This window comes from Mchenga conophoros, linkage group LG22, assembly GCF_057382185.1.
Source record: "Mchenga conophoros isolate Kocher_MC1m ecotype Shallow Benthic linkage group LG22, M_conophoros_male_GT1.1, whole genome shotgun sequence".
NCBI lineage: Eukaryota > Metazoa > Chordata > Actinopteri > Cichliformes > Cichlidae > Mchenga > Mchenga conophoros.
Genome location: NC_140546.1, coordinates 25277525 through 25294455, shown reverse-complemented (window position 1 = coordinate 25294455; position 16931 = coordinate 25277525). Strand labels below are relative to the sequence as shown.

At 40.7% G+C, this 16931-nt stretch overlaps 1 long non-coding RNA gene across 1 annotated transcript; it reads left to right on the top strand.

The window, feature by feature from the left end:
* The first annotated feature begins 597 nt into the window (after window positions 1-597).
* LOC146549554 (uncharacterized) lies at window positions 598-4717 on the top strand. Its single transcript, XR_014890318.1, has 3 exons — window positions 598-741; window positions 1596-1799; window positions 4115-4717. It is a non-coding gene; the product is annotated as an uncharacterized LOC146549554 (long non-coding RNA).
* The last annotated feature ends 12214 nt before the right edge of the window (window positions 4718-16931 follow it).

Below are 16931 nucleotides of genomic sequence, written 5' to 3'. Positions count from 1 at the left end.
CAATGAGGGAGCACTATGATTGTTACAGTGAACCCAGCAGGAATGAAAGAACTTAGAATGAAAGAAAAGGTTTATTCCAGCTGGGTTGAGTTGACAACAGCAGCATCTGCTATCCTAATCACAATCAAAACCTTTTCAGGTAAAAAGTCCTTTATCAAGCCACATCTTTAATAAGCTTAAACTTAAAAAAAGAAAAAAAAGCACAATTTTAACCAGATCCTCTTCACTTTATTTTACACAGCAACAAGGTCATTGAACTAAGAGCCCGCTAAAGCTGTCACAGACCCAGCTCCAGGGATTCAGGGTCTGTCAGCAGTGTGGACTACTCTTATAATTATTGCTGTTATTTTGTGATGTGTGTTTTGTCTGCACTGCTGCTGTTCTTGTTATTCCTCATCCTTGTTTGTATAGGCAAGTGGGTGTGTCTGTGAGTGTGGCTGAGTACTGGTTTCAGGTAGACCTGGTGGGCGTGTCCTGTCTAGAGGATGGCCACACCTGAAGCAGAAGATGACTCACACACCTGCAGCTAATGAAGCGTCGTTGGGGAGCTTCTTAAGACTGTGGCTGAGCGCTCCTCGGTGTGGGATTGTTGTGTGAGACTCCACGTTAGTGGTGTTAGTACCAAGGAAGACAGGGAAGACAAAAGCAGCTGCACAGGGTGCGGGGACACAGGAGCGGAAGAGCACAGAGCACAAACTTGTGGGTGAAGACATGACACGGAAGTCAAGGGGAAAACACGGGGTTAGTCTTTGAACTATTTACAACACTGTAAATAAACGCACTGCCTTCATCACAAAGTCCTGCATCTTGGCTCCTCATTCCCCTCATCCCCACGGTCTGCCACATAGACCGTGACAAAAAGCATGTAGACAAACTGTTTAAATTTGGCAGATATTCTGCACATTTTGCTGCAGGATGGCAGCAGCCATTCCCCAATATGTGCAGCATGCAGGGGTGTGTCTAAAAGGGAAGAGTGCATTAATTAAAAATCTTTAGTTACTAATTAGCTTGCTAATTTGTCAAAGTGCTAACTGACATAGAGAAAGACAACAAGTCATGCTCTTATTTACCCCTACAGGCAATTTAGGCTGACCACTTAATCTAACATGTATGTCTTTGGACTGTGGGAGGAAGCTAGAATACAGAGAGAACCCACTTAGACATGGGGAGAGCAAATTCCACACAAAAAGAACCCAGGACCTTGTTGGCATGAGGGAACGTGCTAACCGCTGCTCCACTGTGCTGCCCAATTTCCTAATTTTTCAGGCTACTAAACATATCCATGGGGCCAGAAAAAGTGTGATATACTTGCCAGGCAGGGCCATGTGAAGAAAAGAAACTGGTATGGAACGCAATTAACTGAACCTGTTAAACTGAGCTTGTAATGATGCTACTGTGAGCAGGTTAATAGAACATGGGCGTTAGCTGTTACCTAGTAAGCTAGCTAGAAACAATACTTCTGGTAAATATATTCACTGGTGCTGATTTTATGCTTCTGGCTCCAGCTATAATGCAGCCTTTGGCATTGCTGCAGCTCTACACAGAAAGGTCAAATGAGGTAATGAGAATGACCCGTGCTGTCTCTCCTTTGTCAGTGCTGAAGATACTTCTGTGTGCGAGGACACCACAGGACACACTGGAGAGGGGACCTCTTGTAACTGACCTGGAAGTGCTTGGCTGTCTTGCTTGGCTTTGAAGCTGAAAGAAGCTGCTGTGCAGAGTTGATGTCTGCACCACTGCCACTCCATTGATGTACTACTTAAACTTGTGTGAAAGAGATGGGGAACAAACATTGTGAGGTGGGGAAAGGAATATTATTGTGTGCACACAACAATAACAATAGAAAATAGTCATATCCAGATGACCAGAGTAAGAACAAAACAAACGAAAAAAACCCCAAATGACTTATTTACCGAGCCAATTCATTCTCATAGTCACATAACTTTTTGGATATAATAGTTATTTGGTTATGCTGTTAAGAATGCCAGTTAATATTTTTTGTATTTTTCTTGTTATTTTTGTTATCCTCTGGTAGTTTACTGTAACAAGCCATTTTATAATTTCTCACTAGGTTTGTCAGCTGTTTTTCTTATACGGTTTTTATAAGTTTCTTATAACTTCGCTCAGCTTCTGTTCTTCTTTTTAAAAATTCCTAGCTGATAACTTTTTTTTTTTTGCGAAAGTACAGCTGTGGCATTGATTTATGGCCAGTGCTTGAACTGCAAAGAAAAAAAAAGCAGAATAAATTTGAATAGATTTAGCACATTTATTACACCTAAACACCCCCCCCCCCCCCCCCCCCCACACACACACACACACACAGTGTAAACTGGATATATTTTAATACATAAAAATCCCAAGGAGGCTCTTTAAATAGTAACTTAGCAAAGGCAGTGCTACACAGCCTACTTTGGCTGATCAGCACCTTTTAAGCCCACTGACTACACCCTGCACTAGTGATATGCATGCAAACATTGCTAAGGTTTAGGTTGGCAAAAACAAAAAAACCTAGTTGCACTGGATTTTTAGAGAATGACCAAGTGAGATAAGGGGATGAAGAGTCAAAGTTATCAGCTGTCTGCTATCTGGTCTTTAAGTCTGATGTCATTAGCCGTGTCTGGGCCCAAAATCTGCTGCAGGTCCATAACTCAAATGATCACTGCAGCATCACTCAGAGTTAAAAACTGTCTAAATCCTTTCATCTGTAATAAAATGATCAGTGTGGCTTCTCTACCAGGTGTAACAATTAAGTGTAACATCCAGGCATCCATGAAAACAGAATTTATGACATTTAACTAAGTTATAAATTAGCAGGGAGTTAGCTCGCTAGCTTCCATCTAAATATAATATACCATGTTCTGACTGAGAGATTTATTAAACAAATTAAAACATACAGCTCTGCTATCACTTCCAACATAAATGACGATAGGAAAGTAAACAGCGACGTTTGTAGGGTTACTGAAGTTGGGCTAGCTGGTATATAATGATGTGCTACGTGATCGCTAGCGACACAGTTATGTTAGCAAAATATAAACAGTGAAACTGGAGGATGAACACTAATTGTCCACTCGATAAAAGTTAACGTCAGGGTTCTCGATGACAAATGCAATCGCATGGCATGGTGCTGTAAACGGACCAAACGTCTGTCCAGAGAACCACCAAGATAATCCATCCACAATACGAGGTTAGTCATTAATATACTGCTGCTGCATGGGCTGGGCTGTAGTTACATCGTAAGGGTTTAAAAACTGAGCTTTAAAATGAGTCGTGGTAATAAAAACCGAGAGAGGCCAACAGTGAACACTGACAGTTTTTAGGGTTTTTTTTTTAGATTAAATAGAACAAGATACAAAGCATTAAAACATGTTAAAACACAAAAGCCTTATAAAATGCAGGGTAGTTTGGGCCCGGAAGCAGGATTCATCACGTCATAACTTAAAGACCGGATAGCAGATAGAAGCCAAGATAGTATTGGGTATCACACTGCTTTTTAAAGGAGTCAGTACAAAAAGAAACTGCAGCTTTTGACTCTTAATTTTTAGCCCCAGGAGGTCAGCAGCTTTGCTCTGATGGCAGTCTTATTGTAGATGCCATATGGCTTTTAACAGTTGACTGTCAGGAAGAAACATATAGTAGTATGATGCTAATAGCACTGACTGTACAAGCACTTACTTAGTTTTCTGTTGAACATCAGCATTTTCTTTGAGCCACAGCAGATTAGCATTTCTTTACTTTGCATATTGGCTTTAAGAAACAAAGTCAGTCAATGAAATTATTCATTTTCATTTTCATGGTTTTTGCCTGAACCTGAATTACGCATCACTATAGGACTAGACTTCAAAGAAAAAGACCTTCATTTAAGCACTTTTTAAAGACAATACCAGGAGCAGAAATTATTTATTTTATCAGGTCCCACGCTGAACACTGAACACATCCTGTCATGCAAATATATTTCACATGTGAACAAACCTGAGAACACATTGGAAAAACAATCAGTGTCCCCAAGAACTACACAATAAAAATAAATGGCTCTAGTGTTCTTTAAGGTTGTTCCATTCATCGAACTAAGTACCTCACCTTTTCTTCTTTTTTATTTATTTATTTTTCTACCCAGCTGGCAGTTCAGGAACTTTGGATCGATACTGTGCTTGCAACACGAAGGCAGAAAGTCCAGTTGCGGAGCAGCTTAACAGCTCCACAAAGACCTGGCTGTTTGGGCCGGGAGGCAGGAGATCAATGGTGTAAAATAGGGAAGAATTAACAATGGTTGAAGAGCAAGGGGAGGACAGTCTGCTTTGACCTGGAGTGTTTCGAGACGACGGGCTTCACGATGTCACCCTGATAATCGCTCCACTAGAGGAGGATAAGACCAAACAAGAATGGCTGTGATAACGTAATAGCTCCTCTGTGTCTGAGCAAAACAATCATTGGCAAGAAAAAACCTAGACATTATTAGTATTGTGAAAACTAAGCTCCTTTTAAGGGTACGAATTAAGGTTTTCTTGGTTTTTCTTTCACGTTATAGTGTTATTTGTTCTTAAACAAAACAAAAGTTTCAGCTAATGAGGTAACCATATATAAAAGTAAGCCCCGTGTGTCTAAATCTCAGGCTTTAGACTGTTTGGCGCACTAGGGATGCAGTGTTTTGACTGCTTTAGCGCTGAGCTGTGGTAAGCTTGTCATGGATTTCTTTTCATGGTCATCTATTTGAGGCACAGCAGACCTAGAAAATCAAACTTGTCTGTACAACATAGTGACAAAAGAATTACATTTTACTAAATACAATTTAGTTCAAAACAACATGTGTCAAGGGAGATTCTTCCATATTAGAGAGAGGACCCCAATGATCAGTGATCCCCTGTGAGCAACAACTTGTAACTCTCTTTCAATAAGAAGACAACTCCAGCAGAATCATGCTCTGGAAGAAGGCCAGGAGATTCCAGAAGAATCTCCTGGGAGAGAAGAGAGTAAACAGGCACAAACTACAAAAGATAAAACACAAACTACTGGATGCAGTAACACAAGGCAATGGCATTAAAATAGTGTTACAGTATATTACCTCACATAAGGTGTGAAGAGAGGGCAGTGAACTAAGGGATGGTTCAGAGTCATCTGTTCCAACAGAAACTGTAAACTATATCAAAAATGAAAGTTTAAAGATTGATCTTAAAAGTAGACAGGGCATCTTTCTCGTCAACCCTGTGGGAGCTGGTTCTGCAGCAGAGGGCCCCGATAGCTGGCTCTCATTGTACTTTTGGGAACCACAAGTGGTCTGGCACTTGGAGTGAGGCACTTTGTTAGTATAATATAGTGCTCTGCTTTTGATATGGCCTGATCATTCAGACTTTTGTATGTAAGAAGAAGGATTTTTAATTCAGTTCTGCATTTAAGAGGGAGCGAGTGACGGGAACCTAATGTTATGAATTCTTTGAAAAGGTTTTTTTTTTCTGCACAAGTAAACCTTTAACACACGTATCAAAAGCAGGTGCCGAAAACACTAATGGATAACTGAGGTCAAATGAATATACAAGTGTAATATACACTCGTATATTCATTATATAAGTGATATATAAATATATATATATATATCCTTCTTTGCAAATATACACTGACCAACTACCAAACTGGTCATACTGGACAATGTTACAGGCAGCATTACGTTCGCCACGGCTTCTCCAGACCATTTTACATCTATTACTTGTGCTCAGGGTGAACCTGCTATTATCTGTGAAAAGCACAGGGCACCAGTGGTGGTGGACCTGCCAATTCTGGTATTCTATGGTAAAAGCCAGTGCTAAACGGTGCTCGAACCGGTGCTTAAAGAATGGAGAACACAAACTTTGTCCAAAAACCTCTTATGTTTTTTTCTGCAAAATGATAACCAAGTTAGCCTATTCTGTTGATACAACATGAAGTTAGTATCTGCCATCAAACAAGAAGACAGCCGCATGAAACTATGACGGTGTTTGGTAGTTCACCTTACATGCATTAATGTAATAACGTGGTTAGCCTACTCAACGTAAATTACACACGAACAACATGAAGCAACTCACGCAGAGAAGAATGGCTGCTGCTGCCATCATCATCCGTCATCATTTCTGCTACACTGGCAGGGCTAGGGGCCAGGACTCTCCTCTTCGGGTTCTTGGGGGATGTTGCTAACTCCGGGTCTGATAACAGGCACCACACCTGCAGTAGATGTGCTCGGTGTGAGGTCTTGCAGCAAGCTATCAAATACGGTGCATTTCTCGGCTTTCAAAAAAACACTATGCGTTGCCAGGTGTTTCATCAGATTCAAGGTGTTACCTCCTTTGCACAGTATCACCTTAAAGCACTTGTTGCAGGCTACTGAGTTTGCATCTTTTGCTGTGAAGTACAGCCAGACTTTTGACCGCTTCGCCTTGGGCATTTTTAATCTGTAGCTCTTCTCTAAAAGAACGTACGTCCCTGGGCCCGCCTACTATCCTTGCAAAGGTAAAATGATTGGCTAGAATCCAAAGTTTATGACATTTCAGAGAAAAAGAAGCACTGAAATGTGCGCTGCTTTTTGGTCTGGTTACTACTGTTTATATCAGAACCCTAGTGAAGAGGATGAGGTGCTCAAAGAAAATTCTTACGCAAAGCCTGGGAGGGGGACAAGATCTAAAGATCTTTTTTAGACAGTGGATGAACACAAAGATTATTGAGGATTTATCTATCTATGTATCTGAAAGGAAAAATATGTCCCCCCCGTTCAGTTCTCTTTTTTTTAACATTGATATTCATTAACACCTGATCTACAGGTGTGCACTGTGCCTCGGCATCAGGCCTGGTATGCTTCCTCCAAAGGAAATCAATGGGATTTTTATTCATCCAGTTGGGAGGGCCCACTTCACTTTGCTTCCACGAGCAGTTGTGGCAGTGATGATGAATAGGGTTCTAAAAGTATGCGCACCGTAACGCTTATGTAAATACTGCGACAGTGAGCGTAGGCATCAGCGTCATAAAGCAAAATTGAAGAGATTCATTTTGGGAAGAAAACCAAACATCAGAGGAGGGGAAAAGAAAAAGGGATGAAAAGATGGAGAGAAAGTATAGGTTACTGTAAATCACGTCTATCACCTCTCCTCTGCTCCATTACTGATCGGGGAATGAAGGATTATATCAAGTTGGCCGGTTTCAGCAAACTCCCTGGAGATGTCCTTGGAAGTGACAAATTGCTAGGTTAATTCTGCTGGGGTCATGGCTCTTTTGACCGAATTAGCCACTTTATTTGGAGTGAAAATCCATAAATGGAGTTCATTCCCAATTTTCAGTAACTCCATTTGGATCCAGTGAGGTATGGCCTCAAGCTGCTGAGAGGAATCCTAAACCATCCCAGGAGAGTGCAGCAAATACAGTATATGACAAGTGGACCAGCCTGAAAATCACATTAATTTCCCTCAATCTGGGCTTTATGGTAACAGGAGGAAAAGTGTTTAAGCATTTTCTCTTAAACTACCTCCCCCTGGGATCAATTGTACCTTATCTTCTGTCTGATATAGATGAGGCATGGGACATCTCCAGTGGAAAATATTGAATTCCAAGGAACAGCACTCATCCCTAAATCCACCCACCTGCTTACTCCCTATATTATCTTCAAGTACCTCATTCCACTTTCAAATGTCCATTTCATAAATACTAAAGAGAGGATAGACAAACAATTTGAATTTACATCTTAATAAGTACATATGTACAACTGAATAGGGTTGGAGCTGAGCCTTTAACAGAGGCGAGCACTGGGGCTTGTTGGGCTGGTGTGGAAAATGTGTTGGCATATTTGTCAGTGGTAACTATGAGCAGAGATTTTTCTGGGCAGAGGTGGGCAAGTGGGGGTCTGTGTATCTGAAGCAAAGCCAGCTCCAGCCTCTCTGCCGTGGTGAGATTAGAAGAGAAGAGGAGGCTTTAATATAACTGACTCTCTCTGTGGCGTGACCACAGAGAGAGGCAGCGGGCAAACTTGGGACAGCCGGATGGACGGATGAGGGAGGCAAGGGGCTTACAGAAATAACATGGTACAGAGGAAGAAAGTGACGTCTAGGGGAGTATGTATAGGGAAATGCATCCTCCAGGACTCCAGGATAATAGGTTGCGGAGGGCTGATAGACCTCATTCCCCCACTGCCTCTTCCCTATTTGTCTACTTCTTCCTTCTTTCCATTCTGTTTATATCTTGCTCATTCGCCCTTTCTCTTTTATAGTTATCTAGTTCAGTTTCTATGGGAGCAGCCAGCCTGCAGAGCCTTGAAGTCAGAGAGGAGAAGAAAGAAATAAAGCCAGGTGTGCAGGGGGGAACGTGATGGGCCCTGAGGTTGGGCTGAGAGGTGAGGGACAGACACTGGAGTGTGTGACAAAAGGATGAGCTTCACTGCTAATGACTCCCACAGGGGAGACCAGCTGCTCAGTTTGCAACGGCTTACGCATGCACCGACTCCACGCAGGATGGAGTCAGTGGTGTGATAGAGCGTGTGCATGATAACGCAAACTTTACATGACGTGGACGTCAGGAAACAGGGATGCGCGTATTGAGATACAGTCAGGTAGTTTTGCTCTCTTCTTTCTTTGACGCACACATAAGTCCTAGTTTCTTGACACCTTCCATCGCCGCTCCTTCTGAATTAATTTGAAACTTTTGAAAAATTCTGAGTTCCCACTGTCCTCAATTTGCACTCGGGTGTCATGACACAAGACAGAGTGCTGGGTATGAATTCTGATGATACATTCCATCCCCTCTTGAGTTTTGTCCACGGCTATAAAAGGGATGTTTCAGCACAATAAAGCATAATCAATAATACATAGTCATCTGTGCCCCCCACCCACTTCCCATCCCCCAGTACTCAAATGAAGAGCTCTTTTGTATGATAATGCATGTGAGCCCTCTAGTGTTAAGCCATTTAGTTTCATGTGCTGAAAGAGTGAAAAAAGCAACAGATAAGGCCTTAACGTTATGTTTGCACTGTACACTGTTATTATTTACATGTTGTAGCATATCCCACACAGCCAGTGCCTGGAGGATTTTTTTTCTCTTTAATATTACACGCATAATCTAGCAACAGATTTTTTTCATCTGAGATTAAATGGAATCTTCCTGGTTAAGAACCCCAAGACAAAAACACATTTTACTTCCATTCATATTGCATTTGAAAAGCGCATTTGAAAAGGCCATGGATTCCTTGATGCAAAGCTTAATATACAAATTATCATTCAGGTGGCATTTGCCGGCACATTTCCATGACATAGAGAATTTCTGCAGCTTTGGAAAGGAATGGAAAACCTTAAAGGCCTGAACTCTATCTGGTGAATAATGTGATATTAAGTAGATGTGAGATTTTAAAAGAGGCTTTAAAATCCAAGCATTGATCAAATGTGGGGTGACAAGCATCATGGCCGAGGTAATGGCTTTTTCACCAAGATATCCCAAAGCTTTGCTTGTGCCCGGGGTATGTAATGGCAACCTGCCATGGGTTTCTGTTTATCTGTATTTGCAAGTGTAATAATGGTCTTAATTTAGCTGTTCATTGTCATGTTTGTATTACAGCATGTAAGCAATTGCTTACTGCACACAAATCCCTCTCATCACCAAAGGTCAGAGCAATGCATCAACATGGAAATGGATTCAGAGGCTAAACTTTCCAGACAGATATTAGTAATAGACCTAATGAAGGACCTCAATGTTGCATTCTTTATAGAGGCAAGCACTTCTATAAGGGCAGGTGTGGTATATGCTTTCCAGCCAGCGATGCTTAGTGTCCCAATGACCCTGCCACACTACAGAAGCTATAACCTGTACTCTGTTGGAGAAGCAGTATGAAGCAGTGACATCCATGTTACTGTGTTATCATGCAGGGCTGAAAAAAGAGCCTTTTGTTAGAAGTGGTTCTTGTATTACAATCATCCGTAATTGGCAAGCGGAGATAGAGAGAGAATTAAAGTAGAAATTGAAGACATGAAGCCAATGCAAAGAGGGCTAAATATCCTGTTCACTGTTTGAATTTCATTTGCAGACACGTGAGGAATTTGATACCTCTTGAAAGAGTCTTAATTGAAAGACTCATTTGAGTCTTTAAGGGAGATACCTCACTCTTACCACAATACTGCTAAACACTAGCAATAAGGGTGAAAAGGTTAGACAAAGCTTGTATTGAAGTAAAAAAAATTATCAGCACTTTAAAGGCTCACAAATGTATTAAATAACATCAGAACTGTTACAGAAGGTCAACAATTTCCATTTAAAAAGTGTTAAATTAAAAAAAATAATTTGTTGATATATTTTGATTTTCATGTACATAAGCTTTTTAGTTGTAAATGATATGTAAAGGTTAGGTGGGTTGTGGCCCACAAAAAATTCTAAATTCCTCTATAAAACATTTAATCATAAAAATGAAAGTTGTATAAATGACTATTACTTTCTACAGTAATAGTTCGTTACTTAGCTAACTTAGCTATTACTTAGCCATGCAGTTTACAATTATCTGACACTAATAGCTTTGTCATATAATTTAAGTCAAATAGTCACTATACACACTAATCCCTTCATTATGTACAAGTTATATGAAACACAACGGGTGCAATAGTGCAAAGTGGCAGATAGTCTCATTACTATGACCAACAAAAAAGTCATCCACTGTGAGGACTGATTTTAGATTTTTAAATATTCATGGTTTATATTATTATTTTAATTCTTCACATTTGTTATTACTCTTCTTTTCTTCCCCATTGGTTTTAGCCCTTTCCAAAAATGCATCAGTGATGGGCCCGTGTTCCCTATCACTTTTCAATTAAAAAAAAGGTTATTTACCACAGTATTACCCAAATGGAGCTGAAGCTATCCTTCTTATCATCTTTGCCCTTGCCATACATTTTCAACATTAATGTATGTTTTCACCATGCACTCTATATAAAAAAGTGCACATAGCCACCACAACATTGCACACTAAGTCTCTTTTTAATGCATTTAGTATAGTATTTTCTATATGACACAGAAGTGATCATATTTCTAGTTTTATATTATTGCTTAACATTATCAACCTTGGTTTACAACGTGTATCCATAGGTTGTGTGGATGCACTGCATAGACACAGATACTTGCTAAGCAGTGCATACAAAAATGTGCTTTCATTCGCAAAACTGGAAAACAAACTTCTTGGAGGGTCTGGTAGTACAATTAACCACACAGCATGGCATATTGGCATATGATAATTGCTTTAAAAAGGCACAAACCCCACAAATGGGGTCAAGAGGTCTATTTCAGTGGCTCTAATTAAAGCCTAGCAGACAGCCTCCAGCTACAGAAGCCTGTGTTGGCACACCTGACTGTCAAAGGATCCAAGCATCTATTAATGCATGACTTTATCTCTTAATATAAGAGCGCCCCCACCCCCACCCCCATTCAGCTGTTTTGAAAAGGGAGAATTGGCTATATTGAGGTGTATGGGGATTTTTAGTACCAGACTGAAAGGATATTTGTTTTCGCTCCAAACTTGAGCAGAATTGGACTTTAACATAAGACTCTGTAAGGATTTACTTTCTTTTAAAAACTAAAAACCAGTCTCAAGTGGTCATTTGAGGAACTGCACTTCATCTTTAGCACTTCTGCTTTGGGTCGATTTCTTTTCTATTTTGGTTCTCGAGGTTTCCTCCTGGTTTTCGCACGTGTCTACAAGTCCTCTGGACACATGGGCCAACGGCAGCTCATGGAAGAGGTAACCTACTCCATCCTGATCATCAATCATTTTATGTAAGAATGCGTATGCCGTGAGTGTGTACGCAGTAACCGCAGGCAACGTGTTTGTATGTGCGCTGTTATTTCAATTTTTTCGGCTGCAGTCAGTCTAAATGAGTTTAAAAACAGCGAGGTAATTGATGGATTGGACAAAAGGTCACAATCCAAGGGCATGGTGGGACTACACTGGAAAAAGAGCGTTTCACCTCGGAATGTCTCTGCTGCTGACAGACAAATCAATCACTGTGACTGAATGCTAGAAAAGCACGAGTGATGAATTGTGGTCTCTTATAAAGCTCTGCTGAAGTTAATGTGGACAGTTGCTAAAATTTTAAGTTCATTTGATTTTAAAGATTTTAGGCTTGGGAAAATAAATTGAACTCTGAATTCATGTGTGGATAAAAGATTGCATTTTTACATCAATGGGGAACATAAAAATATGGTTCATGCCTTTGAAGAAAGTTGCAATGCAGCAGTGTCTTCCTTGTTTTTACAGGCATGTTGAGAACAACAAAGGTAGGGGTCAAAGTCAGTCTATTAATAAACGATTTCACTGAAACTGTTGACATCTTTGAAGTCATGAATCAAGCACAAGAATCAGCAGCTGAACTGTGATATCATGATGTAACACGTGATACAGAGGGGGAAATCACCTTGAGGTGACTGTTGACGGTGAAGGTGAAGTTGAATTGAAATAATAATTTCCTCCCCTGCTGAGTTTGTCAGTTTGCCAACTTACAAAAGAAATGAACAGTCTCTAATTTTTAATGCTAGTTTCATTTCAACAGAAGGTGACAGAAAAGCAACCAGAAATTCCAAAAAACACATACATCTGTAAAACAATCATATTACATATTACTAGGTGGACAAATCCTTGTTGGCAAGCACAGGAGTAAAACATTCCTTGTAGTTGGTCACCAGGTTTGCACACATTTCAGGCGGGATTTTGGCCAACTCCTCTTTACAGAAACTCTCTAAATCCTTTAGGTTTCTTGGCAACTTGACGTTTTAGCATCCTCCACAGATTTTGCATAGCACTAAGGTCTGGAGACTGACTCCATGACCTTAATGTGCTTCTTCTTTAGCTACTCCTTTGTTACCTTATGGTATGTTTTACGTTATTGTCATGCTAGAAGACCCATCCAGAATCCATTTTCTCTGTTCTGACTGAGAGGAGGAGGTTTTCGTCCAGCATTTTATACCAGAACATTTGCCCCTATGTTTCCACCTCCATGCTTGACTGTGGGGATGGTACCCTGTGGACAGGTGAGCTTTAGATACGTGTATAATGAATAAGTAGTATCTGTAAATGATTGATTGTATTTGCACACAGACAATCTGTGGGAGCCTGGTTGGGTTACTTATTTCACTCATGGGTATGAGAAATGGATATTAATTTATACCTTTTATGTAATTAGTTTTTCTGGATTTTGGGTTGATATTCTGTCTCTTTCCATTGAAATGAAAATACCTCAAGCACAGGGCTAAAGGTCCCAGCACACCAGCACACAGCAGGAGGAGAACAAGTCAAAAACAGAAGCAAAGATATTGCTGATTTTTTCCCCCCACAAAGTCTCATGTTTTCAAGCTGTTGCACCATCTCCCCCAGTATGATCTGCAAATCTCTCCACTTCTTTAGCGATACATAATGAAAACACCAATAAACACCAACACGATTGTACACTCGTCTTCAACCCAATGCGACAACATAACTTTTTGTTGAGTATTTTTAAGATGCTGATTGTAATAAAGACCATTGTTTGATTTTGACATCCTCTTTCCGTTTGAAGGTCAGACCTAGAGCTGTTGCATGCAGTGTTGAAAATTCTCCCTTCTAACTCAATTTGTGTTGGCAACCAAAGAGCCAAATGGCCACAAATAGAGTCCAGACCTCCCGCCCCGATTGGCTGGCTTGGACATGAAACGTTTTGTGTGTGTCGTTTATGAAAGCCTAATAAGAGACAAAGATGAAAACAGATGATACAGATTTCATGAGGGAAGCTGAGATTAAACGAGAAGAAATAATCTCCATCAGTGAAATCAACCACCTTTTGATGTCCTGAGTTTTGAAAAGAAAAGCCTCCCCCCCCCCTCTGTTCACACCATCTCCCCGCCGAATGCGGGGTCTCTCACTCAGGCTTTGAAAATCACTGAACTCCACAAGTAAGCTCAACGAAATTGACTCTTAGCACAGTTTGTCTGGCCAACTGCCGTGCTGCGTGAGTGTTGTCCTAGAGCTGCTGTGGGCATATGCGGCCCACATCCCTCCCTATTGAGAATGGCCTCAGCTCCGCTTATTCGGACCACTGCTGGCAGCTGGACTGAGCACTCAGTAGATGTGGAGAGAGACACAACTGGCTACAATCCCCAAACTCCCACCAGGAAAGTCACTCCAAGATTAATGAGTGTTGTAGTGTTTGCTGGCTACATGCTTGGCCATCAAAAAACATGGACCGGTGAGCGTGAGATAAAGAATGCAGAGTGTTTGCTGAAAATTTTCAGCTGTTTTTTGGTTCTTCTATATGAAAATCTCACTTGTATTCAGCTGAGTTACATAAACTTAAAAAAAAAACTGCTCTGAATGCTGCCCTGACATGGTATTTCAACACAGGGTGAACGAAGGTAGAAAGTTAATAAGCAGATGGAGAATGCTGCTGGAATATAAGACCACCACAGATCAGGGTTTATGATTTTTTTTTCCCTAGACAGTCTTGTACCTTTGAGTTTTATTTGTTTTGTTTATTCCTAGACTTTGTAAGAAAGCTGCCTCATTAGGTATCTAGACAAAAGAAACATGTCATATTGTTTTTGTCAGTCACCTGGAGAGAGTCTACGCCAGGAAAAACAAGAAGGGCGTGAGCGTCTGGGCTGACAGTTCCCGTGACTAGCTTTAGTTGTGATCGCAATGCTGTCATCCCCTTATGTTCTCTTCTCTATGACCCCCCCAACACACACACACGCACACAGAATCTTCAACATTCAACATGTATGAAATATAATGACTAGAGATAAAAGAAGGAGGAAAATTCAATTGAAGGTGTGTGACAGAACTGTACCTGTGTGCACAGCTGGCTTTCTAAAAAGTAAAACGTTTTTACAATTTTGGTGGATTTGAACTGGATTTGTGATCCAAATAGGTTATAAATGCACATTTGTAAACCGTATTATTCATTATTCATTATTCATGTATAAGTGTGTGAATGTAGATTTCAGTGCATTCCCACTAACAAACCTGCTTACCATATGGCTGCGGGAAAGCAGCGCACTGCGGCTATTTCAGACCTCCTCCAGACGTGTTCCGAGTTCCCCTCCATCAAGGGCATAATGGTGCGATCCATCGAATGATAATGGCGGTGTGATCCACAGGTCGGCCGGCCCGGCGCCAGAGCAGAACAGTCTCTCTCATGGCCCATTACAGTCTGCTTAATGACCACACTGATGACCCAACCACTGTGGCAGGCTGTCCTCACTCTGCCTGTTTAAAACAACATTTCACTCCCCTTGCCAAAGTTTACTCATTCTGGAAGCTGAATACAAAATGTTTTTTGTTCTTAAGTTTGTTTGTATTTTTTATATGTATAGTAACAACACCGGTTTTCATTATAATGTAAAATGAAGACAAAAAGTTGGGTAACGTGTCCATGAGAATTTGTGTGGTCACTAGAAAAAGTTTCTTTTTTTAAATTTAGAAAAGAGTTGTAGGCATCCATCAAAATGTGAAATGTTATGTTATTTGCAGTCTTGGGTAAGTTACTTTAAATTAGTAACTTAGTTACATTACTAGTTACTTCTATCAAAAGTAACTCAGTTACTTCAAGTTACTCGTTACTTTCAAAGTAACTAGTTAGTAGGGAAAGTAACTTTGGTTTTATTCAGAATTCTCTTGCTAATGTGTTGCTTCCATAACTGGATACCCAGCAAGAGTGCCAGTCTTCTAGCTTGCTTACTTGCCACAAGTGCACTGTACCACATACCAATAGAAAGGAAAAAATAATGTGCATATTTCCACGCCTGGACCGTTGTTGACCGCCGCCATGATTCTAGCCTACGTCACAGCGTCATGTGCGCTTTTTACATCCAACACGAAAACTGCAGTCGTGGTGCTTTCGATTGTACTCAGAACTCAGAAATTCTGCCTTCCGAATAGGAAGATGTAGGTAACACCAGACTGCAGATGAGCTGCATACAGGGCTGGACTGGGACAAAAAATCGGCCCGGGCGTTTTGACCATTATAGGAAAAACCATAAAGCCTGTTGTAACAGTGATGTACACTGTTCTGATGGTATATATGTATCAATCTATCAATCGTTTGTTGTAAGATTCAAATAATTATTTTTTAAAAGCTAGATATTTTAAATGAGAATAAGAATAATTCTTTGTGCCCCCCTTTCCCTGTCAATGCCCTACCTGGCCCCCCTGACAAAACTTTGCTAGACCCGCACCTGCACAGTTACCAGCTGTCAGCTACCTAAAAAAGGATCCTGGTGTTATTTGTCTCTCAGAAACAGTTCATAACTTCCCTTCAACTCATTCATGTCACCTAAAAGGTAAACCTGTTTCTCCATCACAGCTCTGATGATTCAGTAAGAACATCTCCTGGTTTCATCTTCATGTTTCCCTCTCACCAGATAACCAAACGATATCCTGACCAGCAGCTTTTCCAGCTGTGGCTCCAGCAAACATCAGCTGATTCTAGAAATTAATATTAAATAAATTCTAACAACAGCTGATCAAGCTTAAACTTGCTGCTGTTGTTTAACGTGGCCTCCGCTGGTTTCTTCTTTCTGAAGCAAAGTGGGCGATAAACAAACAAGAGAGAAAAGCCGATCAGCTGATCATTGATCAGTTTCATGATTGAAGTAGAAACAGGAGGGGGGGGGGAGAGAATGAGAGCGGACCGCTTTGAGTGTTCACACTAGAGCCCGTTTGCTGTCGCATTTTATTTGTAGTGTGAACAAGCAGACAAAAAAATCAGATTTGATCAAAAAATCGGAATTGAGCATTAAGACCTGCAGTGTGAACATAGCCTAAGTAGCCTGAAGCAATAAGCTGACAGGTAGTTGAGTTATGAAAGACTTTTGCCATCTGAATGTAAACACACCATTTTGGGGTGCTCCTTGTGAGGACGCTCTGCCTATTTCACATTCAGTATATTGTCACACACTGATACGCTTTCACAGCTTCTACACTG